Genomic DNA, 14,682 nt, shown 5'->3' on the forward strand with positions numbered 1-14,682 from the left:
TACTGCGTGATGCTAGGCAAACTGTGAGTCAGAAAGCAACTTCATTTTGAGAAGCCCGCGACCTACGGGAAGGAAAAGTTTTCAAGGACAGAAGAAGGACTTTTCCCTGACCGGGAATCGAACCCGGGCCGCGGCGGTGAGAGCGCCGAATCCTAACCACTAGACCACCAGGGAGCCCAGTGCCGTGCAGCAAAAGTTCATACACTGCTTTCCGAATGACAAAGCTCATGGGGGCTGAAAGCTTATTTTTCTCTACAGCACATATGAATCAGAAATTGAAAAAATCCTCATAATGCCACCCGACTGTCTGTCACTTCCAAGCACAGGCCATCCTCTCCCCCTTGCTACTGAACCGATGAATTCCTGTACAATCGGGATCCACGGGAAAACACAAGAGGGACATCTAGTGGCTGCTGATGGCGCACAGACAGCTGGAACACTTTCTCAACCCTGTCTCGTTATTCAGCTTGCTGGAAGAATACATTGCTCTTAAGCGATTCAAGAGTGCAAGGGAGAAGAGTGCTCCAAAGTAGATGTATGCATCACAGCAGGGGTTTCCAGCAATTTACCTTTCTGGTGAGCTGGTACTGCACTTTACACACACATAGAGCACCAGACTGGGTGGAGGAGTGCGTGCGCATAAAGGTGGCTGAGGGCAATGGGAGCAAAACAACCTGGGGCACAGGGGACCCAGTCCCTTTCCTCCTCTTTCGTTCATGGGTAGGGGTACCTTTTTAAGGACCTTCGTTAAAAAAAGCTACTGGGACAAAACACTCAAATCTATGCTTTAGAGGTATCTTCCCTGACCGGGAATCAAACCCGGGCCGCGGCGGTGAAAGCGCCGAATCCTAGCCACTAGACCACCAGGGAGGAGATGCTCTTGTGTGCTTGCCTTGCTCACCCCCTTATTGTGACTAAGCTAACTCCATTATAAAAATTGCCCGTAAAGTCCGAGTGGGAGAAAGTTAGGTGTCACACAGTGTGTTTGTCATAAGCAATTACCTTTAGCCTCCTGCAAAAGCCTTTTAATTCCGCAAACAGCTCTTGCTGGACAGCCGGTGCTGCAGCAGCCAGCAGAAAAAGGGAGTTGAGTAAAGCTGGGCCTTGGGTCTCACCAGGGTGGCCGAGTGGTTAAGGCGTTGGACTTAAGATCCAATGGACGTTTGTCCGCATGGGTTCGAGCCCCATTCCTGGTATGGGTTTTCAGCTGCTTTGTAAGAAAGTGCAGATGCTTTTGAAAAGCATTTTCCTGCGCCCTTCCACTGCCCCTCTCCAACAGTCCCCATTCAAGTCTCAGCTGTGGGGTCTGCTGCTATTCTGCTACCAGCATGGATGCTTCCCAAAGCAATGCAGTGCCATCTACGCAGATCCCCTGCTTAGAGAAATACACCTCCTATATCTTTTCCCACTGAAGAGAGCAGGAGGAAGTACTTGCTTCCTGGGGAACATGGGTCTGCCCCTGGAATTTTTTAACCCGGCTCTTGCAGATTTCTCCCCTTTTTTGATTTCACCTACAAGCTCTCCCTTGCCAGAGGAGCAGGATCTGCTGATGCAGGCCCGGCTGGCTCAAACGTGCAAAGGCTTTTCCCCAAACCTCTGGGTGAAAATTGAGGAGAGTTCCCTGCCCCCGCCTCCTCTCGCCTTCCGAACGGGCTTCCAAACGGGCAATGCCCTGACGGGTCCCCCACAACCCGTCCTGCCCACAGCCACACCCCTGTATAAGAGGGTGACCCATGTCCCTCACCCTCCATGTTCGAACGGAAGGCACCGTCTGTCCTGAGGGGTGTACCAGACAGGCATCTCTCCAGCCAGGCAGACCCCTGCAGCACCCGTTAAGCTCCAAAGCCTATACATTCCCAAGATGCCACAGGTCAGTATGCAAATCAGACTGCCCTGGCCACACCCTCCCTGTGGCTGGCCTCTGCTTTTTTCCGTACGTGCAGCTCAGTTTTTTCTTACCCAGATCCAGACTTCCATTTTAGCAAAAAGGTGGGTTGCAATGGGTCCAGGATGCCATTTGGAAACAAAGCCTGCAGGCCTGTCAAAGGAGACTTCCTGCCGCACGCCATGTGGTCAGAAGCCTACAAAAGGAATTGCACTTTGGAATACAGGGTCTCACTTGCTCAAGAGCCTTGCACAAGTGACTTTCCTCCCGCTGTGGAAAGCAGCTATAAAGGGACCTTGCGAAAATGATATTTGGAGCTATACTGCGTGATGCTAGGCAAACTGTGAGTCAGAAAGCAACTTCATTTTGAGAAGCCCGCGACCTACGGGAAGGAAAAGTTTTCAAGGACAGAAGAAGGACTTTTTCCTGACCGGGAATCGAACCCGGGCCGCGGCGGTGAGAGCGCCGAATCCTAACCACTAGACCACCAGGGAGCCCAGTGCCATGCAGCAAAAGTTCATACACTGCTTTCCGAATGACAAAGCTCATGGGGGCTGAAAGCTTATTTTTCAGTACAGCACATATGAATCAGAAATTGAAAAAATCCTCATAATGCCACCCGCCTGTCTGTCACTTCCAAGCACAGGCCATCCTCTCCCCCTTGCTACTGAACCGATGAATTCCTGTACAATCGGGATCCACGGGAAAACACAAGAGGGACACCTAGTGGCTGCTGATGGCGCACAGACAGCTGGAACACTTTCTCAACCCTGTCTCGTTATTCAGCTTGCTGGAAGAATACATTGCTCTTAAGCGATTCAAGAGTGCAAGGGAGAAGAGTGCTCCAAAGTAGATGTATGCATCACAGCAGGGGTTTCCAGCAATTTACCTTTCTGGTGAGCTGGTACTGCACTTTACACACACATAGAGCACCAGACTGGGTGGAGGAGTGCGTGCGCATAAAGGTGGCTGAGGGCAATGGGAGCAAAACAACCTGGGGCACAGGGGACCCAGTCCCTTTCCTCCTCTTTCGTTCATGGGTAGGGGTACCTTTTTAAGGACCTTCGTTTAAAAAAAGCTACTGGGACAAAACACTCAAATCTATGCTTTAGAGGTATCTTCCCTAACCGGGAATCGAACCCGGGCCGCGGCGGTGAAAGCGCCAAATCCTAGCCACTAGACCACCAGGGAGGAGATGCTCTTGTGTGCTTGCCTTGCTCACCCCCTTATTGTGACTAAGCTAACTCCAATATAAAAATTGCCCGTAAAGTCCGAGTGGGAGAAAGTTAGGTGTCACACAGTGTGTTTGTCATAAGCAATTACCTTCAGCCTCCTGCAAAAGCCTTTTAATTCCGCAAACAGCTCTTGCTGGACAGCCGGTGCTGCAGCAGCCAGCAGAAAAAGGGAGTTGAGTAAAGCTGGGCCTTGGGTCTCACCAGGGTGGCCGAGTGGTTAAGGCGTTGGACTTAAGATCCAATGGACGTTTGTCCGCATGGGTTCGAGCCCAATTCCTGGTATGGGTTTTCAGCTGCTTTGTAAGAAAGTGCAGATGCTTTTGAAAAGCATTTTCCTGCGCCCTTCCACTGCCCCTCTCCAACAGTCCCCATTCAAGTCTCAGCTGTGGGGTCTGCTGCTATTCTGCTACCAGCATGGATGCTTCCCAAAGCAATGCAGTGCCATCTACGCAGATCCCCTGCTTAGAGAAATACACCTCCTATATCTTTTCCCACTGAAGGGAGCAGGAGGAAGTACTTGCTTCCTGGGGAACATGGGTCTGCCCCTGGAATTTTTTAACCCGGCTCTTGCAGATTTCTCCCCTTTTTTGATTTCACCTACAAGCTCTCCCTTGCCAGAGGAGCAGGATCTGCTGATGCAGGCCCGGCTGGCTCAAACGTGCAAAGGCTTTTCCCCAAACCTCTGGGGGAAAATTGAGGAGAGTTCCCTCCTCTCGCCTTCCGAACGGGCTTCCAAACGGGCAATGCCCTGACGGGTCCCCCACAACCCGTCCTGCCCACAGCCACACCCCTGTATAAGAGGGTGACCCATGTCCCTCACCCTCCATGTTCGAACGGAAGGCACCGTCTGTCCTGAGGGGTGTACCAGACAGGCATCTCTCCAGCCAGGCAGACCCCTGCAGCACCCGTTAAGCTCCAAAGCCTATACATTCCCAAGATGCCACAGGTCAGTATGCAAATCAGACTGCCCTGGCCACACCCTCCCTGTGGCTGGCCTCTGCTTTTTTCCGTACGTGCAGCTCAGTTTTTTCTTACCCAGATCCAGACTTCCATTTTAGCAAAAAGGTGGGTTGCAATGGGTCCAGGATGCCATTTGGAAACAAAGCCTGCAGGCCTGTCAAAGGAGACTTCCTGCCGCACGCCATGTGGTCAGAAGCCTACAAAAGGAATTGCACTTTGGAATACAGGGTCTCACTTGCTCAAGAGCCTTGCACAAGTGACTTTCCTCCCGCTGTGGAAAGCAGCTATAAAGGGACCTTGCGAAAATGATATTTGGAGCTATACTGCGTGATGCTAGGCAAACTGTGAGTCAGAAAGCAACTTCATTTTGAGAAGCCCGCGACCTACGGGAAGGAAAAGTTTTCAAGGACAGAAGAAGGACTTTTTCCTGACCGGGAATCGAACCCGGGCCGCGGCGGTGAGAGCGCCGAATCCTAACCACTAGACCACCAGGGAGCCCAGTGCCATGCAGCAAAAGTTCATACACTGCTTTCCGAATGACAAAGCTCATGGGGGCTGAAAGCTTATTTTTCAGTACAGCACATATGAATCAGAAATTGAAAAAATCCTCATAATGCCACCCGCCTGTCTGTCACTTCCAAGCACAGGCCATCCTCTCCCCCTTGCTACTGAACCGATGAATTCCTGTACAATCGGGATCCACGGGAAAACACAAGAGGGACACCTAGTGGCTGCTGATGGCGCACAGACAGCTGGAACACTTTCTCAACCCTGTCTCGTTATTCAGCTTGCTGGAAGAATACATTGCTCTTAAGCGATTCAAGAGTGCAAGGGAGAAGAGTGCTCCAAAGTAGATGTATGCATCACAGCAGGGGTTTCCAGCAATTTACCTTTCTGGTGAGCTGGTACTGCACTTTACACACACATAGAGCACCAGACTGGGTGGAGGAGTGCGTGCGCATAAAGGTGGCTGAGGGCAATGGGAGCAAAACAACCTGGGGCACAGGGGACCCAGTCCCTTTCCTCCTCTTTCGTTCATGGGTAGGGGTACCTTTTTAAGGACCTTCGTTTAAAAAAAGCTACTGGGACAAAACACTCAAATCTATGCTTTAGAGGTATCTTCCCTAACCGGGAATCGAACCCGGGCCGCGGCGGTGAAAGCGCCAAATCCTAGCCACTAGACCACCAGGGAGGAGATGCTCTTGTGTGCTTGCCTTGCTCACCCCCTTATTGTGACTAAGCTAACTCCAATATAAAAATTGCCCGTAAAGTCCGAGTGGGAGAAAGTTAGGTGTCACACAGTGTGTTTGTCATAAGCAATTACCTTCAGCCTCCTGCAAAAGCCTTTTAATTCCGCAAACAGCTCTTGCTGGACAGCCGGTGCTGCAGCAGCCAGCAGAAAAAGGGAGTTGAGTAAAGCTGGGCCTTGGGTCTCACCAGGGTGGCCGAGTGGTTAAGGCGTTGGACTTAAGATCCAATGGACGTTTGTCCGCATGGGTTCGAGCCCAATTCCTGGTATGGGTTTTCAGCTGCTTTGTAAGAAAGTGCAGATGCTTTTGAAAAGCATTTTCCTGCGCCCTTCCACTGCCCCTCTCCAACAGTCCCCATTCAAGTCTCAGCTGTGGGGTCTGCTGCTATTCTGCTACCAGCATGGATGCTTCCCAAAGCAATGCAGTGCCATCTACGCAGATCCCCTGCTTAGAGAAATACACCTCCTATATCTTTTCCCACTGAAGGGAGCAGGAGGAAGTACTTGCTTCCTGGGGAACATGGGTCTGCCCCTGGAATTTTTTAACCCGGCTCTTGCAGATTTCTCCCCTTTTTTGATTTCACCTACAAGCTCTCCCTTGCCAGAGGAGCAGGATCTGCTGATGCAGGCCCGGCTGGCTCAAACGTGCAAAGGCTTTTCCCCAAACCTCTGGGGGAAAATTGAGGAGAGTTCCCTCCTCTCGCCTTCCGAACGGGCTTCCAAACGGGCAATGCCCTGACGGGTCCCCCACAACCCGTCCTGCCCACAGCCACACCCCTGTATAAGAGGGTGACCCATGTCCCTCACCCTCCATGTTCGAACGGAAGGCACCGTCTGTCCTGAGGGGTGTACCAGACAGGCATCTCTCCAGCCAGGCAGACCCCTGCAGCACCCGTTAAGCTCCAAAGCCTATACATTCCCAAGATGCCACAGGTCAGTATGCAAATCAGACTGCCCTGGCCACACCCTCCCTGTGGCTGGCCTCTGCTTTTTTCCGTACGTGCAGCTCAGTTTTTTCTTACCCAGATCCAGACTTCCATTTTAGCAAAAAGGTGGGTTGCAATGGGTCCAGGATGCCATTTGGAAACAAAGCCTGCAGGCCTGTCAAAGGAGACTTCCTGCCGCACGCCATGTGGTCAGAAGCCTACAAAAGGAATTGCACTTTGGAATACAGGGTCTCACTTGCTCAAGAGCCTTGCACAAGTGACTTTCCTCCCGCTGTGGAAAGCAGCTATAAAGGGACCTTGCGAAAATGATATTTGGAGCTATACTGCGTGATGCTAGGCAAACTGTGAGTCAGAAAGCAACTTCATTTTGAGAAGCCCGCGACCTACGGGAAGGAAAAGTTTTCAAGGGCAGAAGAAGGACTTTTCCCTGACCGGGAATCGAACCCGGGCCGCGGCGGTGAGAGCGCCGAATACTAACCACTAGACCACCAGGGAGCCCAGTGCCATGCAGCAAAAGTTCATACACTGCTTTCCGAATGACAAAGCTCATGGGGGCTGAAAGCTTATTTTTCAGTACAGCACATATGAATCAGAAATTGAAAAAATCCTCATAATGCCACCCGCCTGTCTGTCACTTCCAAGCACAGGCCATCCTCTCCCCCTTGCTACTGAACCGATGAATTCCTGTACAATCGGGATCCACGGGAAAACACAAGAGGGACAGCTAGTGGCTGCTGATGGCGCACAGACAGCTGGAACACTTTCTCAACCCTGTCTCGTTATTCAGCTTGCTGGAAGAATACATTGCTCTTAAGCGATTCAAGAGTGCAAGGGAGAAGAGTGCTCCAAAGTAGATGTATGCATCACAGCAGGGGTTTCCAGCAATTTACCTTTCTGGTGAGCTGGTACTGCACTTTACACACACATAGAGCACCAGACTGGGTGGAGGAGTGCGTGCGCATAAAGGTGGCTGAGGGCAATGGGAGCAAAACAACCTGGGGCACAGGGGACCCAGTCCCTTTCCTCCTCTTTCGTTCATGGGTAGGGGTACCTTTTTAAGGACCTTCGTTTAAAAAAAGCTACTGGGACAAAACACTCAAATCTATGCTTTAGAGGTATCTTCCCTGACCGGGAATCGAACCCAGGCCGCGGCGGTGAAAGCGCCGAATCCTAGCCACTAGACCACCAGGGAGGAGATGCTCTTGTGTGCTTGCCTTGCTCACCCCCTTATTGTGACTAAGCTAACTCCAATATAAAAATTGCCCGTAAAGTCCGAGTGGGAGAAAGTTAGGTGTCACACAGTGTGTTTGTCATAAGCAATTACCTTCAGCCTCCTGCAAAAGCCTTTTAATTCCGCAAACAGCTCTTGCTGGACAGCCGGTGCTGCAGCAGCCAGCAGAAAAAGGGAGTTGAGTAAAGCTGGGCCTTGGGTCTCACCAGGGTGGCCGAGTGGTTAAGGCGTTGGACTTAAGATCCAATGGACGTTTGTCCGCATGGGTTCGAGCCCCATTCCTGGTATGGGTTTTCAGCTGCTTTGTAAGAAAGTGCAGATGCTTTTGAAAAGCATTTTCCTGCGCCCTTCCACTGCCCCTCTCCAACAGTCCCCATTCAAGTCTCAGCTGTGGGGTCTGCTGCTATTCTGCTACCAGCATGGATGCTTCCCAAAGCAATGCAGTGCCATCTACGCAGATCCCCTGCTTAGAGAAATACACCTCCTATATCTTTTCCCACTGAAGGGAGCAGGAGGAAGTACTTGCTTCCTGGGGAACATGGGTCTGCCCCTGGAATTTTTTAACCCGGCTCTTGCAGATTTCTCCCCTTTTTTGATTTCACCTACAAGCTCTCCCTTGCCAGAGGAGCAGGATCTGCTGATGCAGGCCCGGCTGGCTCAAACGTGCAAAGGCTTTTCCCCAAACCTCTGGGGGAAAATTGAGGAGAGTTCCCTCCTCTCGCCTTCCGAACGGGCTTCCAAACGGGCAATGCCCTGACGGGTCCCCCACAACCCGTCCTGCCCACAGCCACACCCCTGTATAAGAGGGTGACCCATGTCCCTCACCCTCCATGTTCGAACGGAAGGCACCGTCTGTCCTGAGGGGTGTACCAGACAGGCATCTCTCCAGCCAGGCAGACCCCTGCAGCACCCGTTAAGCTCCAAAGCCTATACATTCCCAAGATGCCACAGGTCAGTATGCAAATCAGACTGCCCTGGCCACACCCTCCCTGTGGCTGGCCTCTGCTTTTTTCCGTACGTGCAGCTCAGTTTTTTCTTACCCAGATCCAGACTTCCATTTTAGCAAAAAGGTGGGTTGCAATGGGTCCAGGATGCCATTTGGAAACAAAGCCTGCAGGCCTGTCAAAGGAGACTTCCTGCCGCACGCCATGTGGTCAGAAGCCTACAAAAGGAATTGCACTTTGGAATACAGGGTCTCACTTGCTCAAGAGCCTTGCACAAGTGACTTTCCTCCCGCTGTGGAAAGCAGCTATAAAGGGACCTTGCGAAAATGATATTTGGAGCTATACTGCGTGATGCTAGGCAAACTGTGAGTCAGAAAGCAACTTCATTTTGAGAAGCCCGCGACCTACGGGAAGGAAAAGTTTTCAAGGACAGAAGAAGGACTTTTCCCTGACCGGGAATCGAACCCGGGCCGCGGCGGTGAGAGCACCGAATCCTAACCACTAGACCACCAGGGAGCCCAGTGCCGTGCAGCAAAAGTTCATACACTGCTTTCCGAATGACAAAGCTCATGGGGGCTGAAAGCTTATTTTTCTCTACAGCACATATGAATCAGAAATTGAAAAAATCCTCATAATGCCACCCGACTGTCTGTCACTTCCAAGCACAGGCCATCCTCTCCCCCTTGCTACTGAACCGATGAATTCCTGTACAATCGGGATCCACGGGAAAACACAAGAGGGACATCTAGTGGCTGCTGATGGCGCACAGACAGCTGGAACACTTTCTCAACCCTGTCTCGTTATTCAGCTTGCTGGAAGAATACATTGCTCTTAAGCGATTCAAGAGTGCAAGGGAGAAGAGTGCTCCAAAGTAGATGTATGCATCACAGCAGGGGTTTCCAGCAATTTACCTTTCTGGTGAGCTGGTACTGCACTTTACACACACATAGAGCACCAGACTGGGTGGAGGAGTGCGTGCGCATAAAGGTGGCTGAGGGCAATGGGAGCAAAACAACCTGGGGCACAGGGGACCCAGTCCCTTTCCTCCTCTTTCGTTCATGGGTAGGGGTACCTTTTTAAGGACCTTCGTTAAAAAAAGCTACTGGGACAAAACACTCAAATCTATGCTTTAGAGGTATCTTCCCTGACCGGGAATCAAACCCGGGCCGCGGCGGTGAAAGCGCTGAATCCTAGCCACTAGACCACCAGGGAGGAGATGCTCTTGTGTGCTTGCCTTGCTCACCCCCTTATTGTGACTAAGCTAACTCCATTATAAAAATTGCCCGTAAAGTCCGAGTGGGAGAAAGTTAGGTGTCACACAGTGTGTTTGTCATAAGCAATTACCTTTAGCCTCCTGCAAAAGCCTTTTAATTCCGCAAACAGCTCTTGCTGGACAGCCGGTGCTGCAGCAGCCAGCAGAAAAAGGGAGTTGAGTAAAGCTGGGCCTTGGGTCTCACCAGGGTGGCCGAGTGGTTAAGGCGTTGGACTTAAGATCCAATGGACGTTTGTCCGCATGGGTTCGAGCCCCATTCCTGGTATGGGTTTTCAGCTGCTTTGTAAGAAAGTGCAGATGCTTTTGAAAAGCATTTTCCTGCGCCCTTCCACTGCCCCTCTCCAACAGTCCCCATTCAAGTCTCAGCTGTGGGGTCTGCTGCTATTCTGCTACCAGCATGGATGCTTCCCAAAGCAATGCAGTGCCATCTACGCAGATCCCCTGCTTAGAGAAATACACCTCCTATATCTTTTCCCACTGAAGAGAGCAGGAGGAAGTACTTGCTTCCTGGGGAACATGGGTCTGCCCCTGGAATTTTTTAACCCGGCTCTTGCAGATTTCTCCCCTTTTTTGATTTCACCTACAAGCTCTCCCTTGCCAGAGGAGCAGGATCTGCTGATGCAGGCCCGGCTGGCTCAAACGTGCAAAGGCTTTTCCCCAAACCTCTGGGTGAAAATTGAGGAGAGTTCCCTGCCCCCGCCTCCTCTCGCCTTCCGAACGGGCTTCCAAACGGGCAATGCCCTGACGGGTCCCCCACAACCCGTCCTGCCCACAGCCACACCCCTGTATAAGAGGGTGACCCATGTCCCTCACCCTCCATGTTCGAACGGAAGGCACCGTCTGTCCTGAGGGGTGTACCAGACAGGCATCTCTCCAGCCAGGCAGACCCCTGCAGCACCCGTTAAGCTCCAAAGCCTATACATTCCCAAGATGCCACAGGTCAGTATGCAAATCAGACTGCCCTGGCCACACCCTCCCTGTGGCTGGCCTCTGCTTTTTTCCGTACGTGCAGCTCAGTTTTTTCTTACCCAGATCCAGACTTCCATTTTAGCAAAAAGGTGGGTTGCAATGGGTCCAGGATGCCATTTGGAAACAAAGCCTGCAGGCCTGTCAAAGGAGACTTCCTGCCGCACGCCATGTGGTCAGAAGCCTACAAAAGGAATTGCACTTTGGAATACAGGGTCTCACTTGCTCAAGAGCCTTGCACAAGTGACTTTCCTCCCGCTGTGGAAAGCAGCTATAAAGGGACCTTGCGAAAATGATATTTGGAGCTATACTGCGTGATGCTAGGCAAACTGTGAGTCAGAAAGCAACTTCATTTTGAGAAGCCCGCGACCTACGGGAAGGAAAAGTTTTCAAGGACAGAAGAAGGACTTTTCCCTGACCGGGAATCGAACCCGGGCCGCGGCGGTGAGAGCGCCGAATCCTAACCACTAGACCACCAGGGAGCCCAGTGCCGTGCAGCAAAAGTTCATACACTGCTTTCCGAATGACAAAGCTCATGGGGGCTGAAAGCTTATTTTTCTCTACAGCACATATGAATCAGAAATTGAAAAAATCCTCATAATGCCACCCGACTGTCTGTCACTTCCAAGCACAGGCCATCCTCTCCCCCTTGCTACTGAACCGATGAATTCCTGTACAATCGGGATCCACGGGAAAACACAAGAGGGACATCTAGTGGCTGCTGATGGCGCACAGACAGCTGGAACACTTTCTCAACCCTGTCTCGTTATTCAGCTTGCTGGAAGAATACATTGCTCTTAAGCGATTCAAGAGTGCAAGGGAGAAGAGTGCTCCAAAGTAGATGTATGCATCACAGCAGGGGTTTCCAGCAATTTACCTTTCTGGTGAGCTGGTACTGCACTTTACACACACATAGAGCACCAGACTGGGTGGAGGAGTGCGTGCGCATAAAGGTGGCTGAGGGCAATGGGAGCAAAACAACCTGGGGCACAGGGGACCCAGTCCCTTTCCTCCTCTTTCGTTCATGGGTAGGGGTACCTTTTTAAGGACCTTCGTTAAAAAAAGCTACTGGGACAAAACACTCAAATCTATGCTTTAGAGGTATCTTCCCTGACCGGGAATCAAACCCGGGCCGCGGCGGTGAAAGCGCCGAATCCTAGCCACTAGACCACCAGGGAGGAGATGCTCTTGTGTGCTTGCCTTGCTCACCCCCTTATTGTGACTAAGCTAACTCCATTATAAAAATTGCCCGTAAAGTCCGAGTGGGAGAAAGTTAGGTGTCACACAGTGTGTTTGTCATAAGCAATTACCTTTAGCCTCCTGCAAAAGCCTTTTAATTCCGCAAACAGCTCTTGCTGGACAGCCGGTGCTGCAGCAGCCAGCAGAAAAAGGGAGTTGAGTAAAGCTGGGCCTTGGGTCTCACCAGGGTGGCCGAGTGGTTAAGGCGTTGGACTTAAGATCCAATGGACGTTTGTCCGCATGGGTTCGAGCCCCATTCCTGGTATGGGTTTTCAGCTGCTTTGTAAGAAAGTGCAGATGCTTTTGAAAAGCATTTTCCTGCGCCCTTCCACTGCCCCTCTCCAACAGTCCCCATTCAAGTCTCAGCTGTGGGGTCTGCTGCTATTCTGCTACCAGCATGGATGCTTCCCAAAGCAATGCAGTGCCATCTACGCAGATCCCCTGCTTAGAGAAATACACCTCCTATATCTTTTCCCACTGAAGAGAGCAGGAGGAAGTACTTGCTTCCTGGGGAACATGGGTCTGCCCCTGGAATTTTTTAACCCGGCTCTTGCAGATTTCTCCCCTTTTTTGATTTCACCTACAAGCTCTCCCTTGCCAGAGGAGCAGGATCTGCTGATGCAGGCCCGGCTGGCTCAAACGTGCAAAGGCTTTTCCCCAAACCTCTGGGTGAAAATTGAGGAGAGTTCCCTGCCCCCGCCTCCTCTCGCCTTCCGAACGGGCTTCCAAACGGGCAATGCCCTGACGGGTCCCCCACAACCCGTCCTGCCCACAGCCACACCCCTGTATAAGAGGGTGACCCATGTCCCTCACCCTCCATGTTCGAACGGAAGGCACCGTCTGTCCTGAGGGGTGTACCAGACAGGCATCTCTCCAGCCAGGCAGACCCCTGCAGCACCCGTTAAGCTCCAAAGCCTATACATTCCCAAGATGCCACAGGTCAGTATGCAAATCAGACTGCCCTGGCCACACCCTCCCTGTGGCTGGCCTCTGCTTTTTTCCGTACGTGCAGCTCAGTTTTTTCTTACCCAGATCCAGACTTCCATTTTAGCAAAAAGGTGGGTTGCAATGGGTCCAGGATGCCATTTGGAAACAAAGCCTGCAGGCCTGTCAAAGGAGACTTCCTGCCGCACGCCATGTGGTCAGAAGCCTACAAAAGGAATTGCACTTTGGAATACAGGGTCTCACTTGCTCAAGAGCCTTGCACAAGTGACTTTCCTCCCGCTGTGGAAAGCAGCTATAAAGGGACCTTGCGAAAATGATATTTGGAGCTATACTGCGTGATGCTAGGCAAACTGTGAGTCAGAAAGCAACTTCATTTTGAGAAGCCCGCGACCTACGGGAAGGAAAAGTTTTCAAGGACAGAAGAAGGACTTTTTCCTGACCGGGAATCGAACCCGGGCCGCGGCGGTGAGAGCGCCGAATCCTAACCACTAGACCACCAGGGAGCCCAGTGCCATGCAGCAAAAGTTCATACACTGCTTTCCGAATGACAAAGCTCATGGGGGCTGAAAGCTTATTTTTCAGTACAGCACATATGAATCAGAAATTGAAAAAATCCTCATAATGCCACCCGCCTGTCTGTCACTTCCAAGCACAGGCCATCCTCTCCCCCTTGCTACTGAACCGATGAATTCCTGTACAATCGGGATCCACGGGAAAACACAAGAGGGACACCTAGTGGCTGCTGATGGCGCACAGACAGCTGGAACACTTTCTCAACCCTGTCTCGTTATTCAGCTTGCTGGAAGAATACATTGCTCTTAAGCGATTCAAGAGTGCAAGGGAGAAGAGTGCTCCAAAGTAGATGTATGCATCACAGCAGGGGTTTCCAGCAATTTACCTTTCTGGTGAGCTGTTACTGCACTTTACACACACATAGAGCACCAGACTGGGTGGAGGAGTGCGTGCGCATAAAGGTGGCTGAGGGCAATGGGAGCAAAACAACCTGGGGCACAGGGGACCCAGTCCCTTTCCTCCTCTTTCGTTCATGGGTAGGGGTACCTTTTTAAGGACCTTCGTTTAAAAAAAGCTACTGGGACAAAACACTCAAATCTATGCTTTAGAGGTATCTTCCCTAACCGGGAATCGAACCCGGGCCGCGGCGGTGAAAGCGCCAAATCCTAGCCACTAGACCACCAGGGAGGAGATGCTCTTGTGTGCTTGCCTTGCTCACCCCCTTATTGTGACTAAGCTAACTCCAATATAAAAATTGCCCGTAAAGTCCGAGTGGGAGAAAGTTAGGTGTCACACAGTGTGTTTGTCATAAGCAATTACCTTCAGCCTCCTGCAAAAGCCTTTTAATTCCGCAAACAGCTCTTGCTGGACAGCCGGTGCTGCAGCAGCCAGCAGAAAAAGGGAGTTGAGTAAAGCTGGGCCTTGGGTCTCACCAGGGTGGCCGAGTGGTTAAGGCGTTGGACTTAAGATCCAATGGACGTTTGTCCGCATGGGTTCGAGCCCAATTCCTGGTATGGGTTTTCAGCTGCTTTGTAAGAAAGTGCAGATGCTTTTGAAAAGCATTTTCCTGCGCCCTTCCACTGCCCCTCTCCAACAGTCCCCATTCAAGTCTCAGCTGTGGGGTCTGCTGCTATTCTGCTACCAGCATGGATGCTTCCCAAAGCAATGCAGTGCCATCTACGCAGATCCCCTGCTTAGAGAAATACACCTCCTATATCTTTTCCCACTGAAGGGAGCAGGAGGAAGTACTTGCTTCCTGGGGAACATGGGTCTGCCCCTGGAATTTTTTAACCCGG

The 14,682-nt window shown here is 51.5% G+C and overlaps 21 non-coding genes across 21 annotated transcripts; 7 read left to right on the forward strand and 14 right to left on the reverse strand.

Moving 5' to 3' along the window:
* Window positions 1-102: 102 nt before the first annotated feature.
* TRNAE-CUC (transfer RNA glutamic acid (anticodon CUC)) lies at window positions 103-174 on the reverse strand. The gene has a single exon. It is a non-coding gene; the product is annotated as a tRNA-Glu (tRNA).
* Window positions 175-798: 624 nt separating this feature from the next.
* Window positions 799-870, reverse strand: TRNAE-UUC (transfer RNA glutamic acid (anticodon UUC)). Its single transcript has one exon. It is a non-coding gene; the product is annotated as a tRNA-Glu (tRNA).
* Window positions 871-1,113: 243 nt separating this feature from the next.
* Window positions 1,114-1,196, forward strand: TRNAL-UAA (transfer RNA leucine (anticodon UAA)). Its single transcript has one exon. It is a non-coding gene; the product is annotated as a tRNA-Leu (tRNA).
* A 1,111-nt stretch (window positions 1,197-2,307) lies between these two features.
* On the reverse strand, window positions 2,308-2,379 carry TRNAE-CUC (transfer RNA glutamic acid (anticodon CUC)). Its single transcript has one exon. It is a non-coding gene; the product is annotated as a tRNA-Glu (tRNA).
* A 625-nt stretch (window positions 2,380-3,004) lies between these two features.
* Window positions 3,005-3,076, reverse strand: TRNAE-UUC (transfer RNA glutamic acid (anticodon UUC)). The gene has a single exon. It is a non-coding gene; the product is annotated as a tRNA-Glu (tRNA).
* Window positions 3,077-3,319: 243 nt separating this feature from the next.
* On the forward strand, window positions 3,320-3,402 carry TRNAL-UAA (transfer RNA leucine (anticodon UAA)). The gene has a single exon. It is a non-coding gene; the product is annotated as a tRNA-Leu (tRNA).
* Window positions 3,403-4,503: 1,101 nt separating this feature from the next.
* TRNAE-CUC (transfer RNA glutamic acid (anticodon CUC)) lies at window positions 4,504-4,575 on the reverse strand. The gene has a single exon. It is a non-coding gene; the product is annotated as a tRNA-Glu (tRNA).
* A 625-nt stretch (window positions 4,576-5,200) lies between these two features.
* On the reverse strand, window positions 5,201-5,272 carry TRNAE-UUC (transfer RNA glutamic acid (anticodon UUC)). Its single transcript has one exon. It is a non-coding gene; the product is annotated as a tRNA-Glu (tRNA).
* Window positions 5,273-5,515: 243 nt separating this feature from the next.
* TRNAL-UAA (transfer RNA leucine (anticodon UAA)) lies at window positions 5,516-5,598 on the forward strand. Its single transcript has one exon. It is a non-coding gene; the product is annotated as a tRNA-Leu (tRNA).
* Window positions 5,599-6,699: 1,101 nt separating this feature from the next.
* Window positions 6,700-6,771, reverse strand: TRNAE-CUC (transfer RNA glutamic acid (anticodon CUC)). The gene has a single exon. It is a non-coding gene; the product is annotated as a tRNA-Glu (tRNA).
* Window positions 6,772-7,396: 625 nt separating this feature from the next.
* On the reverse strand, window positions 7,397-7,468 carry TRNAE-UUC (transfer RNA glutamic acid (anticodon UUC)). The gene has a single exon. It is a non-coding gene; the product is annotated as a tRNA-Glu (tRNA).
* A 243-nt stretch (window positions 7,469-7,711) lies between these two features.
* Window positions 7,712-7,794, forward strand: TRNAL-UAA (transfer RNA leucine (anticodon UAA)). Its single transcript has one exon. It is a non-coding gene; the product is annotated as a tRNA-Leu (tRNA).
* A 1,101-nt stretch (window positions 7,795-8,895) lies between these two features.
* Window positions 8,896-8,967, reverse strand: TRNAE-CUC (transfer RNA glutamic acid (anticodon CUC)). Its single transcript has one exon. It is a non-coding gene; the product is annotated as a tRNA-Glu (tRNA).
* Window positions 8,968-9,591: 624 nt separating this feature from the next.
* Window positions 9,592-9,663, reverse strand: TRNAE-UUC (transfer RNA glutamic acid (anticodon UUC)). Its single transcript has one exon. It is a non-coding gene; the product is annotated as a tRNA-Glu (tRNA).
* Window positions 9,664-9,906: 243 nt separating this feature from the next.
* TRNAL-UAA (transfer RNA leucine (anticodon UAA)) lies at window positions 9,907-9,989 on the forward strand. Its single transcript has one exon. It is a non-coding gene; the product is annotated as a tRNA-Leu (tRNA).
* A 1,111-nt stretch (window positions 9,990-11,100) lies between these two features.
* TRNAE-CUC (transfer RNA glutamic acid (anticodon CUC)) lies at window positions 11,101-11,172 on the reverse strand. The gene has a single exon. It is a non-coding gene; the product is annotated as a tRNA-Glu (tRNA).
* Window positions 11,173-11,796: 624 nt separating this feature from the next.
* TRNAE-UUC (transfer RNA glutamic acid (anticodon UUC)) lies at window positions 11,797-11,868 on the reverse strand. The gene has a single exon. It is a non-coding gene; the product is annotated as a tRNA-Glu (tRNA).
* A 243-nt stretch (window positions 11,869-12,111) lies between these two features.
* Window positions 12,112-12,194, forward strand: TRNAL-UAA (transfer RNA leucine (anticodon UAA)). Its single transcript has one exon. It is a non-coding gene; the product is annotated as a tRNA-Leu (tRNA).
* A 1,111-nt stretch (window positions 12,195-13,305) lies between these two features.
* Window positions 13,306-13,377, reverse strand: TRNAE-CUC (transfer RNA glutamic acid (anticodon CUC)). Its single transcript has one exon. It is a non-coding gene; the product is annotated as a tRNA-Glu (tRNA).
* A 625-nt stretch (window positions 13,378-14,002) lies between these two features.
* Window positions 14,003-14,074, reverse strand: TRNAE-UUC (transfer RNA glutamic acid (anticodon UUC)). The gene has a single exon. It is a non-coding gene; the product is annotated as a tRNA-Glu (tRNA).
* Window positions 14,075-14,317: 243 nt separating this feature from the next.
* TRNAL-UAA (transfer RNA leucine (anticodon UAA)) lies at window positions 14,318-14,400 on the forward strand. The gene has a single exon. It is a non-coding gene; the product is annotated as a tRNA-Leu (tRNA).
* Window positions 14,401-14,682: the final 282 nt, after the last annotated feature.

The sequence above is a fragment of the Lissotriton helveticus genome, chromosome 4_1 (genome assembly GCF_964261635.1).
Source record: "Lissotriton helveticus chromosome 4_1, aLisHel1.1, whole genome shotgun sequence".
Classification (NCBI taxonomy): Eukaryota; Metazoa; Chordata; class Amphibia; order Caudata; family Salamandridae; genus Lissotriton; species Lissotriton helveticus.